At 38.2% G+C, this 21,049-nt stretch overlaps 1 protein-coding gene across 14 annotated transcripts in view; it reads right to left on the bottom strand.

Annotated features, from left to right (window-relative positions):
• The window catches only part of THRB (thyroid hormone receptor beta), a 386,050-nt gene that overhangs the window by 294,846 nt on the left and 70,155 nt on the right, over nucleotides 1-21,049 (bottom strand). For 10 of the 14 annotated variants that reach the window (XM_082460761.1, XM_082460767.1, XM_082460765.1 and 7 more), the window contains one exon: nucleotides 20,327-20,391. The exons of the other annotated variants lie outside the window; for them this stretch is intronic. The gene's annotated coding sequence lies outside the window, so the exon portion shown is untranslated. The remainder of the gene's footprint in view (nucleotides 1-20,326; nucleotides 20,392-21,049) is intronic. 14 annotated transcript variants of the gene reach the window in all.

Here is a 21,049-nt window from a genome sequence, read left to right as displayed (position 1 = left end):
TTTCTCACACCATATACAAGAATAGACTCAAAGTGGATTAAAGACTTAAATGTAAGACCTGAAACCATAAAACTCCTAGAAGAAAACATAGGCAGTATGCTCTTTGACATCGGTCCTAGCAGTATTCTTTTGGATCTGTCTCCTCAGGAAAAGAAAACAAAAGCAAAAATAAACAAATGGGACTATATTAAACTAAAAAGCTTTTTCATGGCCAAGGAAACTATCAACAAAACAAAAAGGCCGGGCTTCCCTGGTGGCGCAGTGGTTGAGAATCTGCCTGCTAATGCAGGGGACACAGGTTCAAGCCCTGGTCTGGGAAGATCCCACATGCCGCAGAGCAACTGGGCCCATGAGCCACAGTTACTGAGCCTGCGCGTCTGGAGCCTGTGCTCCGCAACAAGAGAGGCCGCGATAGTGAGAGGCCCGCGCACCGCGATGAAGAGTGGCCCCCGCTTGCCACAACTAGAGAAAGCCCTCGCACAGAAACGAAGACCCAACACAGCCATAAATAAATAAATAAATAAATAAAAATTTAAAAAAACAAAACAAAACCAAAAAAACCCAAAAAGGCCACTTACTGAATGGGAGAAAATATTTACAAACAATAGGTCTGATAAGGGGTTAATATCCAAAAATATACAAAGAACTCATACAACTCAACATCAAAAAAACAAACAACCTGATTAAAAACAGGCAGTGGACCTGAACAGACATTTTTTCCAAAGAAGACATACAGATAGACAATAGGCATATGAAAAGATGCTCAACATCAATAATCATCAGGGAAACGCAAATCAAAACCACAATGAGACATCACCTCACACCTGTCAGAATAACTATCATCAAAAAGAACACAAATAACAAATGTTGGCGAGGATGTAGAAAAAGGGGACCCTCCTGCACTGTTGGTGGGCATTTAAATTGGTGCAGCCACTATGGGAAATGATATGAAGGTTCCTCAGAAAACTAAAAATAGAACAACCATATATATGATCCAGAAATTCCACTTCTGGGTATTTGTTCAAAGAAAACAAAAATACTAATTTGAAAAGATATATGCACCCCTATGTTCATTGCAGCGTTATTCATAATAGCCAAGATATGGAAGCAATCTAAGTGCCCACTGATAGATGAATAGATGGAAAAGATGTGGGATCTGCAGACAATGGAATATTACTCAGTCATAAAAAAAGCAATCCTGCCATTTGAGACAACATGGGTGAACCTAGAGGGTATCATGCTAAGTGGAATATGTCAGACAGAGGAAGACAAATACCCTGATTTCACTTATATGTGGAATCTGTAAAGCACATGAACAAAAACAGAACAAATGAACAAACATAACAAAACTGAGAACAAACAGGTGGTTGCCAGAGGGTAGGGGGCTCGGGGGATGAATGAAATAGGTGAGGGGGGTTAAGAGGTACAAACTTCCAGTTACGAAACAGATGAGTCACAGGCACGAAATGTACAGGGTTGGGGAGGGTCACTGATAATGTAACATCTTTGTATGGTGAAGAAGATGGTCACAAGGCACACACTGCCAGTTATAAGATACATAAGCACTAGGGATGTAATGTACAACACGGTAAATGTAATTAGCACTGCTGTACATTATATATGAGCACTGTTAAGAGAGTAAATCCTAAGAGTTTTCGTCACAAGAAAAAAAAGTTTTTTTTCTTTTTCCTTTAGTTTGTATCTATATGAGCTGACATATGTTCATTAATCTCAATGTGGTAATCATTTCATGATGTATGCAAGTCAACTCATTATTCTGTGTACACCTTAAACTTTTACAGTGCTGTATGTTAATTATATCTCAATAAAACTAGAAAAAAGTTTGACTCCCACACAAGATACGTGTATCAGTAAGGTTTAAAGTTACTTAAACCTTTAAGTTATGCCACATAAGATGTCACATCTTTAAAGTTATGCCCTTTTTACATGATTAAAATTGCCATCTTTTTAAAAAACACAGAACGAAATCTTGAGGAAAAAAGGAACATAATAAATATTATTCTGTCATATTGAACTATATGAATTTGCAGATACTATTTTCTTTTTGGTGTGTGATAGATATATTTTGTCCTATAGGAGAGAAACACCAGATATAAGCTATTTTATCTCACATATCTCAACCATGAAAGGTCTGTCAGCCTATTTTCTCTTACAGAGCAGAAGTGTATCTATCAATTTGCCAATGACAAGAAAGTCACACTGAAACAAATTGATCTATTTTTTTCTCCATTATTCAAACATCATGCTCCGAGAAAAGAATGACATTTGTTTTATGATTTGCTGTCATTTGGCTTCTCTTCCAGCATCAGATTGAATGAAAAAATATTGTAGCATTCTGCTGTTGTGATCACACCGAATTTCCACATATGCTAAGTATCTGGCTCTAAGTGTCCGCGTGTCACCAGGTTCCCAGTTGGATCCAAACGTGACTGCATGTGTGAGCACGTGTGTGATCTTGTCTGCAATCACATTTGGACATTTGTTTCCTGCTAACAGAAACCCAAGCATATGTTTGAGACCAAGTTTCCATTTCCATTTGACACATTTTCTGTGACTAGATTCATTAAGAAATACAGCAACAGCATTAAAAATTAGAAGGGGTGTGTATCTGTAAACATCAACTGTGGTTATGGCAAAGACCTTTCTATCAACTAAAATGTGTCTTCTGGAGCCATAATCCGACCCACAAGACACATTTTCATTTCATAGTTCAAATCATTACAGAAGAAAAAAAACCTTTTCCATAAAGAAAATAAAGATGGTGAAATAACACGGCTTATTTGAACATTAAAACATCCTCTATAAAAATGTCAACCTAACTGGATTACTTCCATCAATGCTGCAAAAATAGAATCAGCAAATGAAACTTTGATGCTGGCAGTTGAAAAAAAATTTTTTTTTGGTATTTCATTCTTGTGGTTTATGAGGTTACTAAAACCCTCGATGTAATTATGGTTTGACACTTTCTGCCATTTTTTAATTTATAGTCTTCCAAAGGAAGTGGTGTAAATTGCATTCTTTAAAACATCATTGAACATGTTCTAAGTACCCACAATGTCATAGGGAGTGAAGTACAATTACTCAAAACATGAACACGTCTCTAGCTACAAATTTAAGACTCATTTAAGAAAAACAGAGGAATGAAGGCCCCACTGCAAGTTAAATTAGCACAGACAAGACTTCTGTAGGAATTCAGGTTTGGGTGACACGAAAGGTATTTGAGTATCATGTTTACTTATTTGTTTTGAATCAAGTGTAATAACAGAAAGAAGATCATATTATTATTCTTGGAAATAAAAAAATAATACACATTTCTGTGATAATGACTTCTGGGAGGCAGTGTAATGTAGTAGTTAAGTGTATGGGCTCTGGATTCATACTAATCAAATTCAAGTTCTGGCTTTGCCATGTGTTGGTGTTAGCTATCTGTCTGATCCTGGACCATGGGCTATTATTTACCCCTCAGTTCCTCAGCTCTACAATGAGGATAAAAGTAATATCTAGTGTATGCCACAAGGCCATGGCAAAAAATTGAATGAAATAATTTATTAAAGCACTTTGCGCAGTGCCTGACACCCAGGAATGTTAGATAAATATTAAAATTCTTAGAAAGAGGAGAACACCATGTATTTTGAAACAAGACATTCTGAATACAGCTCTAATGGTAACAGAGAACGTGGTATCCATGCCACTGCATTACATAAATCAATTCAAAAAAAGCATATGCTCCTAAGACTCACAGAATTTGAAAATAAACTTATGGTTACCAAAGGGGAAGGGGGATAAATTAGGAGTTTGGGATTAACAGATACGCACTACTATATATAAAAGAGATAAACAACAAGGACCTACTGTGTAGTACAGGGAACTATATTCAATATCTTATAATAACCTATAATAGAAAAGAATCTGAAAAAGAATATATATATATAATATATATGTATATATAACTGAATCACTTTGCTGTACACCTGAAACTAACATAACATTGTAAATCAACTACACTTCAATTAAAAAAAAAAGCATATGCTCCTGAATTCAGTGCTTAAAAAGCAATCCACGGAAACATCTGTAGATATTCTTGCAGTCAAGGCTCAATCTGTTTGGTTTGTCCACTATTATTCATTTGAGAGTTGGTATGTTTAGCAGACCTTTGATAAGGTGAGGTTAATATCGATATCTAAAAGCTATGTTCCCATCGTCTATCAAAGTTGATTGCATTTTGATGAATGCATTTTGAATGGAAGAGCTTGAAATTAAATATCTGTTCATCACCAGAATATCGACCCACATTGTTGAAAATACCTATGGATCTCTTGACAATCCAGAAGAAAAATTCAGGCAGCAATGAGAAAGGACCATTATATAAATGGTTTTAAGCTCCAGAAGCTCCCTACAGGAAAAATGTGGCCTGGATTGGAGAGTATGATCAGAATTCAAAGACCAGAGGAAAAGGAAAAAAAGCAGATGTACCTTAATGCTGGAACTGAGAGTTATAAACCAAACTGGCCAAGCTTTACTTGCATCCGTTACTATGTGGGCAGTTTACTAGGAACAATGCAAATATTCCAAAAGCAGAACTGAGTCCAATCATTAGAATGCAGGGCAGATGCAGAGGGCCGTGTCTCCATGGAGGATACGTTTTACATAAAAAAAACTAACATTAGGGAAACTGGTGCTAGGGATCCTTGTTTCTATCCCTTTGCCAATACAAAGTCATATTAAATGCAAGTGAAATTCAATCTCCATTTCAATACTTATAAAAGTCTTCCCATTCCAAAGAAAAATGGCCAGTGTTAACCGTTAAGAGTTGCATAGCAGCAGGCAAATTTCTGTGTATGATCACCCATCCCTCTAGAAGATAATTTCATGAGTGGATAAAACGTACTTCAGACAGATGGCCAAAGTTATAAATCTGAAAACAAAAATAAGAGGTGTTCACCTTTCAAAACTGTGGCTGTCCTATTTGTTAATTCCCAAAAATTTAGAATAAAGAAGTCTTTGCCCCGATGGTCTACACTGGCTGTCAAGGCAGCTCGGATTTACAGGGTGCTGTTCCTCTTCTGTTTCTGCAGTGAACTGGTGGAGGGGTGCAACACGGACGGCCCGTCACCACCAACGAGTAGTGACCTTGGCTTGTCCAGGCTAAACGGTCCTGGGAGTGCTGAGTCGGCAGCAACCTCTGTTCTCATCTTCCTTTCGGCTGTTGGCTGAGAGTGGTGGCCGGGTTAGCAGTTCAGTCTGCTTCTGTGAAGCTGGGTTTTTCTTCTGTGAGGCTAATTGAAACTGCAGCATTGGCCTAATTACCATCTTGTAAAACCCCTCTGAACTAACCAGCTCAGACAGCCATGGTTACAGGCTAAAATCAAAGGCAAGATGAGTCAAAGAATTATGGACAGAGAGTTCAGGCTGTTTTCTAAATATCAAAATGTATGATTAAAACTCAGGGCATCATTCATTTACATATACCAATACGGTTATCCAATTGACAACGTTTCAAATTTACCATCAACATAGGCTCGGCGGGGAGGGGTGAGCCGAAAGAGATCTCTGAGATGTTTTATTTTGAGCAATCATAATGTCATTCTTCTTACCAGGGTCATGTTTAAGTCACATGGACAAGCAGAATGCCCTCGGGTTGATTTTTTTAAGCCCAATGACAGTGAATCATTGTGCGGTGAATTAGATTGCTCTAGGTTCAACCTGATTGTATTCCTAAGATTACCAAAAAATGATAATAAGTGAATAAAAGTTAAATACGTTTATTATGCTGCATGCCGCCTGACTACTTTGACCTAAATGAATAATTCTCAATGCAGGCAATTTTGTCCCAGAGGAGACATTTGGCAATATCTGGAGATATTTTTGATTGTCACAAATGGAGCAGGGAGGGCATGGTGTTACTGGCAACTGATGGGGGATGCTGGTAAATATTCTACTGTGTATAGGACACAACAGAGATTTTTTTTTTACCCCCAAACGTCCATAGTGCCAAGGTTGAGAAACCCTGATTTAAATAACCAAATCAGAATGCGGGGATCTGATTAGTTGAGCAGCTGCTGGTCATTTCTGTGGCTGAGGGGGAGAAAATCAGCATGCTGAAAGTGTATTTGTCAAATAGCTTAAAAGTTCCAAGGACACTTCTAAATACGCTAACTCATCTGGCCATGAGTTTGGGGATAGGATAGGAGCAGGAGAGGGAAGGATGTAAACATTATATACAGAGAGTATTCCATCATGAGTCAAAAATACATGTGCTAATTTATAGAAGTAAAGGCTGACATAAGTTATTGGCAAGATAATTTATGTGCTAGCCTGTTTGCTTTTATAACATGCAATGACAGCATTGTATTTAAGCAGAAGTCTTCTCTGATTAAGACAAATATAAGTTCATACCTGATTTGCCTAGATATTAAAATATATCTTAAAATTTTAATATAAATCTCCTGTACTGGCCAAAAATTGTTGAATGGAATAGAATAAATGTCCTCCAAACAGACTCTAGTTGATATGAGAACCTTAAAAAATGATAAAGAAGACAAATCAACAATAAAGAGATGGATTATTCAATAAAAGTGATTTTGAGATAATTATTTAGGAGTTGAGAAAAACTTAGTTATAATCTCAACTTCTCTTCATATATCAAAATAAAAGTACAGATGGATTTAAAAAACTGGGAGAAAATTAGATGATCTAATCTGCTCTCTGAATGTGGACAATTTTCTCAGATTCTCAAATGTTCTCAAAATGTCACAGTAGGAGAAATACAAAGGAAAATGTCCCTATGTAAGATAATTTTACCCTTCTGTTTGTTAAAACCCCTCAAAATCAAAACTTGTCAAAATTCAAAAGCAAACCACAGACTCAGAAAGACATTCGTAACACAAGTTTTAAAGTGTCACTATTTTTAACTATATAGAGTTCATATAAGATCATTTTAAAAAAAAGCATTATCAAATTGACAAAGGAGCAGAAGACAGATAATTTTAGAAAGTTAAAAAAATACAGGAAAACATCTCATTTCATTAGAAATATAAATTAAAATAAGATACCATTTTCTACTTATCAGTTTGCAAAAATTTTTTTTTTACTTTAAATAGGAAGGAGCAGTGAAAGAGGCTTTCTTATATTCTAGATAGAATATAATTTGGTACTACCCTTCTAGAAGATATACAAATAAGTTCATATTCATAGTTTTTGGCCCACAGAACTCATTTATGAAGAGTAAGAGGGGGGAAAATCTCAAAATATAGAGAAAAACAGCTTTACACATAAAGATGTTTGCTGCAGTATTATTTTAAATAAAGAATTTCTTCTGAATCTCCTTAATGTTCAATAGTTGAAGTGATGGTTCACTGTGATGCATCCATCCACTGACGTGGAAAATATTTTGTGAAAATTTGAAAAGATATTTACAAAGAATTTTAATAAAATGAGAACCCACTTGTGTTATGAGGTTAAAAATTTGCTTATGGTAGGTGTAGTGGGCTGAATGTTAGTCCTCCAAAAGATATGTGCATGTCCTAATCTCCAGAACCTGTAGATATTATCACATATGGCAAAAGATATGCTTAAATTAAGGATCCTGAGAGGGAGAGAATATCCTGGATTATGTAGGTGGGCCTTAAATATCATCACGTTTCCCTATAAGAGGAGACAGAGGGAGTTTGGATACAGACACCGAGAAGAGGGCAAGGTGGTGTGACGATGGAACCAGAAACTGGTATGATGCAGCCTCAAGCCAAGGAATGCTGGCAACCACCAGGAACCAGTAGAGGCAAACAACAGAATCTCCCTAGAGCCTCTGAAGGGAACACAGCCCTGCTGACACCTTGGTTTTGGATTTCTGACCTCCAGAACTTAGAATAAATTTCTGCTATTTTAATCCATCAAATTTATAGTAATTTGTTACAGCAGCCATAGGAAACTTATATAGTAAAAGTTTACACTTAACCTTTTAAGAAACTACCAAACAGTTTTCTAAAGGGGTTGTACCATTTTACATTTCCACCAGCAGAGTATGGGAGACACCAAGACTGGGAATGGTCAGTCTTCTTCACTTTAGCCATTCTGATCAGAGTATAGTGGTATCTCACTATGATTTTAACTCGCATTTCTTGAATGACTAATAACGTTGAGCATCTTTTCATGTGTTTATTTGCCATCTGTATATCTTCTTTGGTGAAGTGTACATTTACAACTTTTGCCTACTTTTATTTTGGGTTACTTGTTTTCTTATTATTGGGTTTTCAGTGTTCTTTCTGTATTCTGAATATACCTACCCTATGACCTAGCCATTCCATTTTTAGGTATTTACCCAAGAAAAATGAAGACATATACCCATACAAAGATTTGTATACTAATGCTCATAGATGTTTTATTTGTAAAGGTCAAAAACTGGAAACAGTCAAATATTCATCAGCAGGTGAATGGATAAACAAATTGTGGTATCCATACAATGGAATACCACTCAGCCATAAAAATCAATGAACTATTGGTACATATAACAACAGGGATTAATCTCAAATAATTATGCTGAGTGAAAGAAGCCACACAATAAACATGATACATACTGTATAAGTCCACAATTCTAGAAAAGTCAAACTAACCTATAGTGACAGAAAGCAGATCTATGGCTGCCTAGGGATGAGGGCAGTGGGGAGAAGGGATAATTAAGGGAGAAGAGAAAACTTTGGGGTGACATTTAAGTTCATCATCTTGACTATGGTGAAGATTTCCAGGTATATACCTATGTCAGATATTATCAAATTGTAGACTTTAAATACGTGCAGCTCATGGTATGTCAATTACACCTCAGTAAAGCTGTTTAAAAAGTGGCTTAATCTGTCTAAGCCTCAGTTTCTTCATCTATAAAAGGGGACAATAATAGATCCCACCTCATAAGGTTACTTTGAGGATTAAATTGTGGTAGTATTGGAAAAGCACTCTGTTCAGAATCTTGCATACAATGAGCACTCAAAACTGCTAACAATATTTTTGTAAAAATGGTATATATTTTTATCTTGGTGTGATATTATATATATATATATAACATATATATATATAATATATATTACATATATTAAAAATGAACTTAGGAAAGAAAGACTGGAAAAGAAATATTCCCAAAGTATAAAAAGCTACTTGACTTTAATTGTGGAATTTGGGGTGATTTTGTTCTTCTACGTTTCCTTTATTTTCCAGATTTTCTACAATAAGTATGTATTGTTTTTACCCAGTAAAAAAATTTATTTTAAAAAATAATGTTAATAATCCCCTAATGAAACAAAGCTCTGCTAAGTAAATCACATGGCACAAAGCATACCCGATTCCTGCCTGTTCTTACCCGCTGGCACCCTGTGAACCTCCTTCCACCCACATCCCTCTCCACTCTGCAGTCAGTGCTCAGACATGCTGATCGCATGCGTGGTCTATTACCTGTTTAACACCCTTCAGTGACTCTCTCTAACCCTTTAGATAGAGTCCCTGTTCTCAACACGGCTCCTGCCTACCCCTCTGATCTCACCTTGCCCTACTTTTCCCCTCTCTCTCTTTTCCTGCCCCACTGGCTTTTCAGGACCTCCAGGTTCTTTGGTTACTCCCATTACATCTCCCTTGCTTCATACTATTAAATCTTCCCTCCCTTCCTGCTTCTTATTGACCAATTACCTTTTCATTTAAGGCTCAGCTCAACAGGGAAGTCTTCCTTGACATTCTTTTGTGATACTCTCCCATAATCCTTTTGGCTAAAATTCAGTGAATTGTTCAGTGGGTCTTCCTAGCTGGTGAGCAATCTGAGAGCTTAACCATGTCTGTGCTGTTCAAAGCAGTGGCCCCTAAACATAGCACAGTTGTAGGCACTTATTACTGGTGATTAAGAAAGGGCTGGTCCCCAATCCCACTCCTGGGCATATATCCAGACAAAACTCTAATTCGAAAAGATACACGCACCCCTATGTTCACAGCAGCACTATTCACAATAGCCAGGACATGGAAACAACCTAAATGTCCATTGACAGATGAATGGACAAAGAAGATGTGGTACATATATACAATGGAAAACTACTCAGCCATAAAAAAGAACGAAATAATGCCATTTGCAGCAACATGGATGCAACTAGAGATTATCATACTAAGTGGAGTAAGTCAGAAAGAAAAAGACAAATACCATATGATATCACTTATATGTGGAATCTAAAATATGGCACAAATGAGCTTAGCTACAAAACGGAAACAGACTCACAGACATAAAGAACAGACTTGTGGCTGCCAAGGGGGAGGGGGTGGGGAAGGAAATGACTGGGAGTTTGGGATTAGCAGGTAGAAACTATGATATATAGGATGGATAAACAACAAGATGTGTAGCACAGGGAACTCTATTCAATATCCTATGATAAACCATAATGGAAAAGAATATTTAAAGAAAAGACTGTTTATATGTGCATAACTGAGTCACTTCGCTGCACAGCAGGGATTGGCACAATGCTATAAATCAACTATACTTCAATTCAAAAAAAAAGAAAGAAAGGGCTGGTCCAGAATCCCTGGCCAAAGTATTTTGGCAGAGGAGAAGGAACATTGATCGAATCACGAAGACACCACCTGCCTTGGGCGAGTCACTTCTTCCTGGTTGAACAATAAATATTTATAAAATAGGCCTAAATTATCTCCTAGGGCTCCTCTAGGGTCTAAAATGTAATTGGGTGAAATTGAGGTCATGTCCCATTGAGTTAGAATAATTTCTTGAGTGAATTAGTGTCATCCTCAGATGTTCTGATTGCAACCAGCAAAAAATAACTTGCTAGTATAGAAAACTAGAGCAATATCACCAATGATCTGTCATTTATTTCTTAGAAACTAAAAAGTCAAAATGATGGGCTTCAGTTATTAGCTCCTCTTGAAGTTCTCTTCTACCTACAAATATTCTAACTCTTGGCTCACCATCCTTCTACGGCTAGAAACTCTAAAAGCACGGGTGGCCTTGGTTTTGGTCACTCTTGAATTAAATATGCAATATTTAATATGAATTAAAAATAGCAATATTGATTAGCTACATTTCAAAAGAGAGAGTCTTTTTAGCTTTGGCCCCTCTCCCATGGGTGCCACTGAGTGCCCATCTCATGCCAACATCTCCTGCTGTTTTCCTTGCTAACTCTCCCCAGCACTTGTGTCACTGATTATGTTGGTTCTTTCATCATCCAGTTTCACAGATGAAGAAATGGGGATCTAGAGGGATTAAGTAATTTACGCATAACCACAGGACTGGGTAAGTGACTGAGGCAGATTCACACTTGGGTTGCCTGGTCCAAAGCCAATACTGTCCAGCTGTCGTGTGACTGTCTGAGGGGGAGTTCGTGTTCTCAAGGTCATTAAACGTTTGTCCTATTCTTTCCCTTTTCTTCCCTGTTCGAGCCCGTGCCAACTTGTCTAATTATCTCCCAGAAGTTGGCTGTTCTTAGGGTAGATGCTACCCTTCAATCTTTGTTGTAGTCTCCTGCAACCCTGTTCCCTTTTCATGGTTTGCACATTTATGTGTACACACACACACACACACACACACACACACACACACACACAGACACCAAAGATATGCAGATGAAAAAAAGGATTTTTCTGTGACCATATCTAGCGTTACTTGGTTAAGATACGACTATGAAACTTTTTTTAAAAGGCTTTATTTGCCCTTAAGTTTTATGTATTTAGATCCCGCCCGCACTGAACACTGAAGAATTTCCTTAAACCACGTATTTATAACCCTCTTTGTAGCACCTTTTGCAAAGTGGCTTCTTAGGTGAGATCATGATGTGCTAAATGAAAATACTGCAAGTCTTAAAAAATTACCCAATGTTATATGGCAATGATTCTCCAAATTCAACACACACACACACACACACACACAATCACAGAGGACACTTGTGAAAATGCAGATTCCTGGGTCTTATCCTCCAAAGAATTTGATTTAGAAAGTCTTGGATGGGGCCCAGTAATCTGTACGTTAAACATGCTCAGTAGGCAAATCTGATGCAAAAATTTTGTGACTCACACCCTGAGAAATCAAGAGAAACCCCGTAGCTTTGGGGGGGCTTGGAAAATTTTATAAGGCTTGAAATTCTGTCTATCTGTAATTGTTCACGAAGCCTGTATGCTATGCTAGCATCATTTCCATAAAAAGTGGACATTCAGGAAATTTGGTGGCATGGATGGATAACTGCCCAGAGTCAAAGACCCACGAGTGAGGAATTAGGGTATTCTGAATTAAGGATATGGATTTGATCTGTGCAGTAGTTACGGAAGAGTTGCCATTTTTCCAATTTCGTTTTGAGGGTGGAGTAGTGGGTTTAAAGAAACGATGCCAGCACTTCAGGGCCTGCCTCTGAACTTCACAGGAGAAACAAATAAACTTCTGTTTACCTCACTGTTATTTGGGGTTTCGGGTACAGCTGAAACTAACGTTGATATGGCCACTTTCCTCCATTTCCTTCCCAGATGCAAACTGAGATTCCTGACTTTTTAATGATAAAACAGGAGCTAAAAGAGGGATAGGCATGAATTCACCGTTCTTTTAGCTGCTGCTGAGGAATTATTGCATCTCTGGATGCCCCTGAGCTTTGGGGACATGACCACATCGGTGGGTCTTACTTTGAAGAGTTAGGACCTCACATCCCAACCTCCTCCAGAATCCAACAGGGAAGGGATGGTACAGAAGACCGTCTCCAAAGATGGCCACCAATGTTTTCCTTCCCTATAAGCACACGCCACTCCTCCATTGAAGGTAGGATGCACTTCTCCTCCCTTTTACATTTGGGGCAGCCTTGTAACTTGCTTTGACCAATAGAACGTGGAAGAAGTGATATGCTGGGTCCCGGGATTTCTTAGTCCAAGACTTAAGAGGACTGGAAACTTCTGCTTCTTCTTCTTGGAAGCCAGCTTCCATGTGAGAGTTCTGAGCCCCCTCACACCTCCGCACTGTAAGAACATCCAAACTAGCTGTGTGGCAAGGCCCCAGGAGAAACACCAGGTCACCCACAGTTGAGTAAAAGCTTCTTGGAGATTCTAGCCCAGCCCGGCCACAGTTGAATAGGCTGAATGAGTGATCCCCAGCCAATGCCAAATGGAGCAAGAAAACTGCCCAGACAACCCTACCTGAAGTCCTGACCCACAGAATTGTGAGAAATAGCAAACCGTTTTTATTTGAAGCCACTGAGTTGTGGGGTGGTTTGTTATAAAGCAATAAATGACTGACACAGCTGGGGAGGGGTCATCTGCAGTAGAAGAGAGAACGCTTAGGAGGTAAAGAAAGGGAGGGTGATGAGAAAAACCTACTCTGCTACCAGTTTGCCTGGTTCCTGTCGCCCCGGCTTTGAGTTTTGAAAAAGGGGACTTAACAACCATTATTTCCACAGGCAAGTAAATTCTGTGTTCTCAAGAATTAACCTATAAGACACATTTGGAGCACAATGTATTCAGAGGTTGGAACCGATTCAATGCACTTCAGTACCCATTGCTGACTTCCAAGTATCAGTGTTCATCCATGGGTCAGACTCTTGCTTTGTATGTAAAGCTGACATGTAATACTGGGTTAGCCCTACCGTTTCCAAGGAGGTACGTCCTAGTGCTATATAACTGTGTACTGTACCCAGTGTAGCGTATCAAGCATGATTCTGGGTAATTTTATGTTCATCAGTGCTTTTCAGGACAATCTGTTGATTGAATCTGATTTCATTGTAAAAGAAAAGAATCACAGACATGAAAACACAAACTTAAGGGACTTCCCTGGCGGTCCAGTGGTTAAGACTCTGCATTTCCACTGCAGGGGGCACGGGTTCCATCCCTGGTCAGGGAACTAAGATCCTGCATTGCATGCTGCGTGGTATGGCAAATAAATAAATAAATAAACACTTATATTAAAAAAAAAAACAAACTAAAAAACCCCCCAAAACCAAATGTATGGTTACCCAAGGGGAAAGGTGGGGGGGAGGGATAAATTAGGAGTTTGAGATTAACAGATACACACTACTATATATAGAATAGATAATCAACAAGGACCTACTATACAGCACAGGGAACTCTACTCAATATTCTCTATGGGAAAAGAATTTGAAAAAGAATGGATACATGTACATGTATAACTGAATCACTCTGCTGTACACCTGAAACTAACACATTGTAAATCAGCTATACTCCAATATAAGATAAAACATTTTAAAAAAGAAGAAAAAAAAGAACAGAATGAACACCGAGGTATATATGGCCTACTCCAAGAAAACCTTTATTTACTTCACAACAAAAGTTCTCAGAGGAAAATTCTCTACTCCAATCCAGCAGAAGACAAGATATTTAAATAGAGAAATTTTGTAAACGTGCTTTCCAGGGATATATTAAGAATGTTGATGGAGAATCACTCCACTAAAACTACCTGCTTGGTGACTAAGGATCTTCAAAGTCTTTATAGTTCAGTTCATTGCAGACAGAGGGCTTCAGCTTTTCAATTTCTGAAGTTAATACAGGATGAAAATGGTGGCTTGGAAGCGCGGTGGCAGCAGTGGTTCTCAGCCCTGGCCAACTGCTAGAAGCACCTGGAGTCCTTCTAGCCCAAGACCCAGAGGTTTGACCTAATTGTTCTGGGTTTTTTAATGCTCTTTAAGGGATTCTGACATCCAGCTGTGATTGAGATCATGGTTGAAACAGTTCGGGCCCTGGTGTACTTCTCGGACATGAACATTTCTGGCCCTCATCCACACCTCCTGAATCAGAAAGTGGACCTCATGAGAACCGCTGTGCTATGTGATACAAATTAAAAGGGCTAATTGACTCCATGTCCCTTCATTATGCCTCGATACCTCATTAAATGTCCATAAGTCTAGAGCCCTTCTTACATTCATTAACATCGCATTTTTTACAGGATTATAAAAATCTAGTAGAAAAATTTTTTTAAAGTTAAAAGGTATTATTTTATTTCTGATTTTTAATTCACTTTTTGTTGTAACAGAAAGGAAAAGCATAAAGAATAAAAATAACTCCACTGCTACTTTGAAAGAACATTATTAACATTTTGATATCAATTTGCTTTTCATAAAAAAATGATTGTATTGTACACATTGTTTTATAACCTTCTTAACCTGCTTTTTCACTTACATCTTTTACATCCTACTGTATTATTAAATATTTTTAGATATCATATTTTTAAAGTTGCCTTTATTCCATCACAGGAATGTGCTAAATATATTTTATCAAAACTTTAGCAGTTGTTTCATATTTTTGCTTTTATAAATAATGTTTTCTTTGATTATTAAAAAAGTTGTTTTTCTTTTTTTTTTGGCTGTGCTGTGTCTTTGTTGCTGCGCGGGCTTTCTCTAGCTGTGGGGAGCGGGGGCTTCTCTTGTTGCAGAGCACGGGCTCTAGGTGTGTGGGCTTCAGTAGTTGCAGCATGTGGGCCCCAGAGCGCGTGGGCTTCAGAAGTTGTGGCATGTGGGCTCAGTAGTTGTGGTGCACGGGCTTAGTTGCCCCGCAGCATGTGGGATCTTCCCGGACCAGGGATCAAACCCGTGCCCCCTGCATTGGCAGGCGGATTCTTTTTTTTTAATTAAATTATTTATTTATTTATTTGTGGCTGTGCTGGGTCTTCATTGCTGTGTGCGGGCTTTATCTAGTTGTAGCGAGCGGGGGCTACTCTTCATTGCGGTGCATGGGCTTCTCACTGCGGCGGTTTCTCTTGTTGCGGAGCACGGGCTCTAGGCGCACGGGCTTCAGTAGTTGTGGCAACCAGGCTCAGTAGTTGTGGCTCGTGGGCTCTAGAGCGTAGGCTCAGTAGTTGTGGCGCATGGGCTTACTTGCTCTGCGGCATGTGGGATCTTCCCGGACCAGGGCTCAAACCTGTGTCCCCTGCATTGGCAGGCGGATTCTTAACCACTGCGCCACCAGGGAAGTCCTAACAAAAGTCTTTGTTCACATTCATGATGCCATTCTTGGCATCAGTCCCTAGAAGCAGTATTCATAGATCAAAGTGTGTATACCCTTTAAGGCTATTGACACACATTGAAAATTTGTCCTTTAAACAAAAGCATCCTTAGCCAATTCCCTTGCACCATAGGGTGATGCTATATATCACCACTTTATTTAATCTGGGCCACTTTAGTACCAGGAGGAGTTCCTACTACTCTTTAATGAGGTTAAATCTTTTTGTCATTTAAAAAAATTTATAGCCCACTTGTATTTATTTTCATTCTTTGTCCATTCTTTAAAAAATGTGACTATTCAGTTTTCTTCCTATTGAATTGAAAAAGCTTTTCACGTACTAAGGATTACGTTCACCAACATTTGGAGGCAAGAAAAATAGAGGAAACACTCAACTGAGTAGCATCAGAATGAGTTAATTTCAATTCCATGTTCATCAAAAATAAACTATAATCATTCGGTTGAATTACATTATTGTAAATCTGTAAAGAATCAGTATATTTCCTTTTCCTAGGACTGTACTACCCTGAACAGATACAGTACTTCTCTAATGACTGAGTTCCTTGTGGTGCCTCATAGTGACTGTTCTGAATTTTCCATTGTATAAAGAGAATGGGATTCAGAAAGGCTGAGTCCTGGCTCCACAGCTACGAGTTATACGTCCTAGACTAAGGACGTGCTTTAGTTTCCTCATCTTTGAAACAGAAATAACAAGAATGACCTCTACCTCCGATGGTGACTGTGAGAGACAGTTTGCAGGATATGCACACAGATTTTGGAGACTGGCTATCTGGATTTGAATCCCTATGCTGCCATTTAAAAGCTAGGGAGTTTGGGCAAGTTCTTAATCTCTTCGGGCTTCGGTTTCCTCATCTGTAAAATGAGGGTAATAATAGAATTTACCTATTGGAGTGGTTGCAAGGATTAAATGAATGAAAGTCTATATAGCATCGTAGAACAGTACCTGGCAGGTAATAAGCACTATGTATCAACACAACAATCATTACAATAAATAAAAGAATTTGCCTGATACGTGTTCTCTCTTTTTTCTTTTTTGCATATTATGAACTGTTTATTTACTTTTTAAGGTAAAATTTACATATAGTGAAATGCACAATCTTTTTTTTTCAAGCTTATGAATTTTTTTTTAAATTGGAGTATAGTTGCTTTACAATGTTATGTTCGTTTCTGCTGTACCGCAAAGTGAATCAGTTATATGTATACATATGTCCACTCTCCACACTCATGTCAATGGTGCGCTTATAACTGCTGTAAAGGCCACCACAGTCTTGGCAGGTGTAAAGAGTTGGGCTGAATCTCTACCAACCCCAGGATGTACCCTGGAAATGAGTTTCTGAATAAGGCTCTGACATCAACTTGCTTTTTGGTGATTCACCTCTTCCTTCTCAATGTGGAATGCAGGAAAACCAACCTGTTCTTTACTAGCTAGAGTATGACTGTCAAAGCTAACCATGTGGGTTGGTTACTTTGCTTCCATCTCGGAAGTCATCTTCACAGACAGACAGCCAGCCACTAGAGCGTGGACCCAAGGTGCTCTAAGACAGCTCTGCACCAAGTTTCCTATCTCAAAGGAATTGAGATAGGAAATGCATGGATTTTTAGATGTATTGTCTATAGTTAGGTTAATTAAATTCTGTGTTCTCTGATTTATGCTCTTAGCTAACAAGGAAAATTTCGGTAACTCTTAATATGAATCATAATCAATACAGAAGATGATTAAAAGAACTCTCAGCATTTTGGTCATTTTATCTGATAAAACTCCCACTTTTGTCCCCACGAGTTACACTGTGTAAAAGAAAATATGTCCATATGGAATACGCTTGTGAGTCAAAAACAAAGCCAATGCCCAAAATACAAATCAAAAACACTGCCTAGAACAACAGGCCTCAACTAATGAATTAAAATGATTGCTGGTTTCTTTAAAATATTAAGCCCATCAACGCTTGCCAAGAACCCCTTGGCTAGCTGAGGGATTCGAGCTGCATTGTTCAGCTCGAGATTGAAATCCTTCCATTCATCGTTGACATGTGAGAGACAAGACGAGGCTTTGACAGACAAGGGATGAGGCACCAGATGGTTTCCATCTGTATCTCCACTGATCGCACAATGAAAAACCCACCTTCCCTGATCAGAAGGCCACGCGATACGCGGATAATGAATACCCAGTGTTTTTAAAGGAGCGTAATCGCCCTTCCCAACCAGAGACGTATAAATATTAATGAACACAATCTGGTTCTAAGTAAATTTAGCATGAACTTTTAGCTACCCTCCCCTGACAACTTCCTCCCTCTTTAACTGAATTAAGTTTCAAAGTTCTGTGATTAAAAATAGCAAACCCTGAACTGAAGTTGGATCTGTGGCTGAGGAAAACCTCTCCCATCCAGCTAGTCACCAGTTAAGACAGTTCACATCATTGCGTACTTTTTTTTTTAACCAAAAAAGGGTCTCGATTTGAATGAATGTTTAAGCAAGTGTGAATAGTGAGATATAGAATCAATACAAATACACAGGGAATTGATTAGCAATCTATCATTTCCGCCATGCCTATTTCCAAAAGGACTTGAGCAAACTTAGAGATTACTACACGCAGTACCAGGAGTTGTTAAACAAGCTCATTTCTGCAAAGCCCTGGACTACACTGTATATTAAACTATTGAACCCTAGGAAAAGAAAAATGATTCTTTCTTTCTTTCTCTCTCTTCACCTATACACGCACTCACATATACACATTTTTCTGCAAACTTAACCGAGAATAACTGAGAGTATTAAAACAGTTTTAATTACTAATATTCAAGAGAAAATATTAGTTGTTTTTTGGCGGATGTTTTGACCTTGCATCATTAGTATTAGAATATCTCTAGCCAAGAAGACTTTGTTAGTCTTCTTCCTTCTTGACTCACTCCCAGCGGCTTGTATCAAAGATATCAGAAAGAGACTAAGATTTGAAAATTTCCACTAATTCCTTCCATTGCTTCCTTTCCCTTCCATTCAAACAAGGAAGATTTGCATACTTTCTCTAGCTTATGTGTCTTTAATCTGTCTAAGCAATGCATTTTCCAAGAAGCAGATTCTATATTTTCACCACTAATGTTTCCCTGTGGATCAAAGTGGCCAGAATCTTAAAGTGAAAAATGTCAAATCAGTCCAAAGACAGTATAAACAATTAAATCCATATTCTCAACTTTAGTCCCTCATGTGACTTGAAGGAAATAATCCTTTTTCCTCTCCTCCAATATTTATTGTTCTCATTTTGTCAATAAACAAATTTCTATTGAGTACTACTATGTGTCTGGCATTGGCTACTGAAAATCAACACAATGGACAGTATTGCTATTCTTAGGCACAGATGTTATTTCAGAGACATCCTTCAGATACTGTAAAGAATGTCCTTCGCCATATGGTAGCAGCATTAGGCGTAGAGTTGATAGGTGTCTCTATCTCATGTGATCAAACCCATCTCTTAGCCTCCAATCCTCTTTTGGGAATATGCTCTCAGCAGGATTAATTACCAGTGTAACCAGCAAGATTGGTGTTTGTTTAAGGTTCAGCTTCACTAAGTCTTGACAAGCTTTCTTTCACCTTCCCTAGCACAATTTGGATGTCAGCAGCATGGTGACATGTCAGAATAAAATCAATAAAGCTGGAGTCAAGGATGAGCTGAAGCTTGCAAAGAAAACGCTGAGTAAGTAAAAATGCCCTTTGGTTATGTTCAGGGCAAGAAGAACAGGAAGGGCTAGACCCCTGGCTTGAGCCAGATGGTGCAATGTTAGCATATGACAAAGAGGAAGGAAAACGGTCCTTCTCCCTGTGGCTTCTGTCATTTTTATCAGGAAGAATGACCCTCAAACTGTAAAGAAGAGACCTGAAATGGTTAATTTTAGTAGTAGACTGAAAAAATGAGAAGATGGAAAGTGAGTACCTAATTGTGTTTAAGTCTCTAGGCTCAGATGCATTAGATCTTCAGAAGTAATAGAGAGAAACAAGCAACCAACAAAAAGTTTTTCTCGTTGTTGTAGATGAGAAAAGTAAATTTTGTCTTGATTATCAAAAGCGGGACCTGAGGGCAGTGAGGGGAGAAAAGTGGGTGTGGGAAACAATATCATACCCGTAACACCTGTAATTCTAGAAGTTATACTTCAATACATGGTTTATGAATATTATTGAAAGAAAGTGAAATGAGGTCATCAATAAAGAGTAGCAATGGGTTGGGGAGGAGACATAAACAAATATATGATATATGATATGTGCTATTTGACAATATGATAAAACAAATATGTTAAATTATATTTTATGTGCATTTACATCAAGGTATACCAATGGCATCACATACCTATTTCAGCAAGATGCTTGACAAAGTCTTGTAAGGTATCCTGGGGTAAGATAGTAGGATGTGACCTGAATGACAAAGAATGAATAGATGAGTTGAACAGTTGAGAATTAATTAATCAACGTCAATTGAGCTATTGAGCTTTCTCCTGTCAAAAACTGTATTGATGTGGATGCAGATAGGATTATCATCACTGAATGGTTGTGAATAGTTGAAATAATATAATCATGTATATAAAATGATCTGATAAAATGAATTAGATAAAATTTAGAGAGGAAAATATAAAGTATTGCATTTATTATAAAACATAATTAGGAAGTACAGGGTGCAGAGTTGGGGGAGACCTGGATGACAGCTGTTTAGAAGAAAAAAACTGAGTCAACAGAGTGATACGGTGGCACATATGAAAAAGAAATTGTAGTGAAATCTTAGAGAAAAAGTGACAGAACATATTCTTTGCCCCCTTCACTCCTGTTTGCCATGGTCACCCTGGTGGCGATGGGGACTTTATAACATACTGGCATGTGCTATGAGAGTATATCACCATGAGCAAGAGATAGCCCTGTTTGTTCTGTTATTGATACACTATGGAATCTATCAGGATGCGCCTAATAAATTGGCTGACCTTGGATATAAGTGAATTATGGAATGAAAGACCCAGGATCCTTAGAGGAGGGCAGAAGAATGGAAAACAAAAGAGGAAAAGGAAAGCAAACCTGAGGTGTT

This window comes from Balaenoptera physalus (assembly GCF_965194825.1).
Source record: "Balaenoptera physalus genome assembly, chromosome: 4".
Lineage (NCBI taxonomy): Eukaryota > Metazoa > Chordata > Mammalia > Artiodactyla > Balaenopteridae > Balaenoptera > Balaenoptera physalus.
The sequence above is the reverse complement of the archived record's forward strand: the minus strand, read 5'-3'. Positions and strand labels throughout refer to the sequence as shown.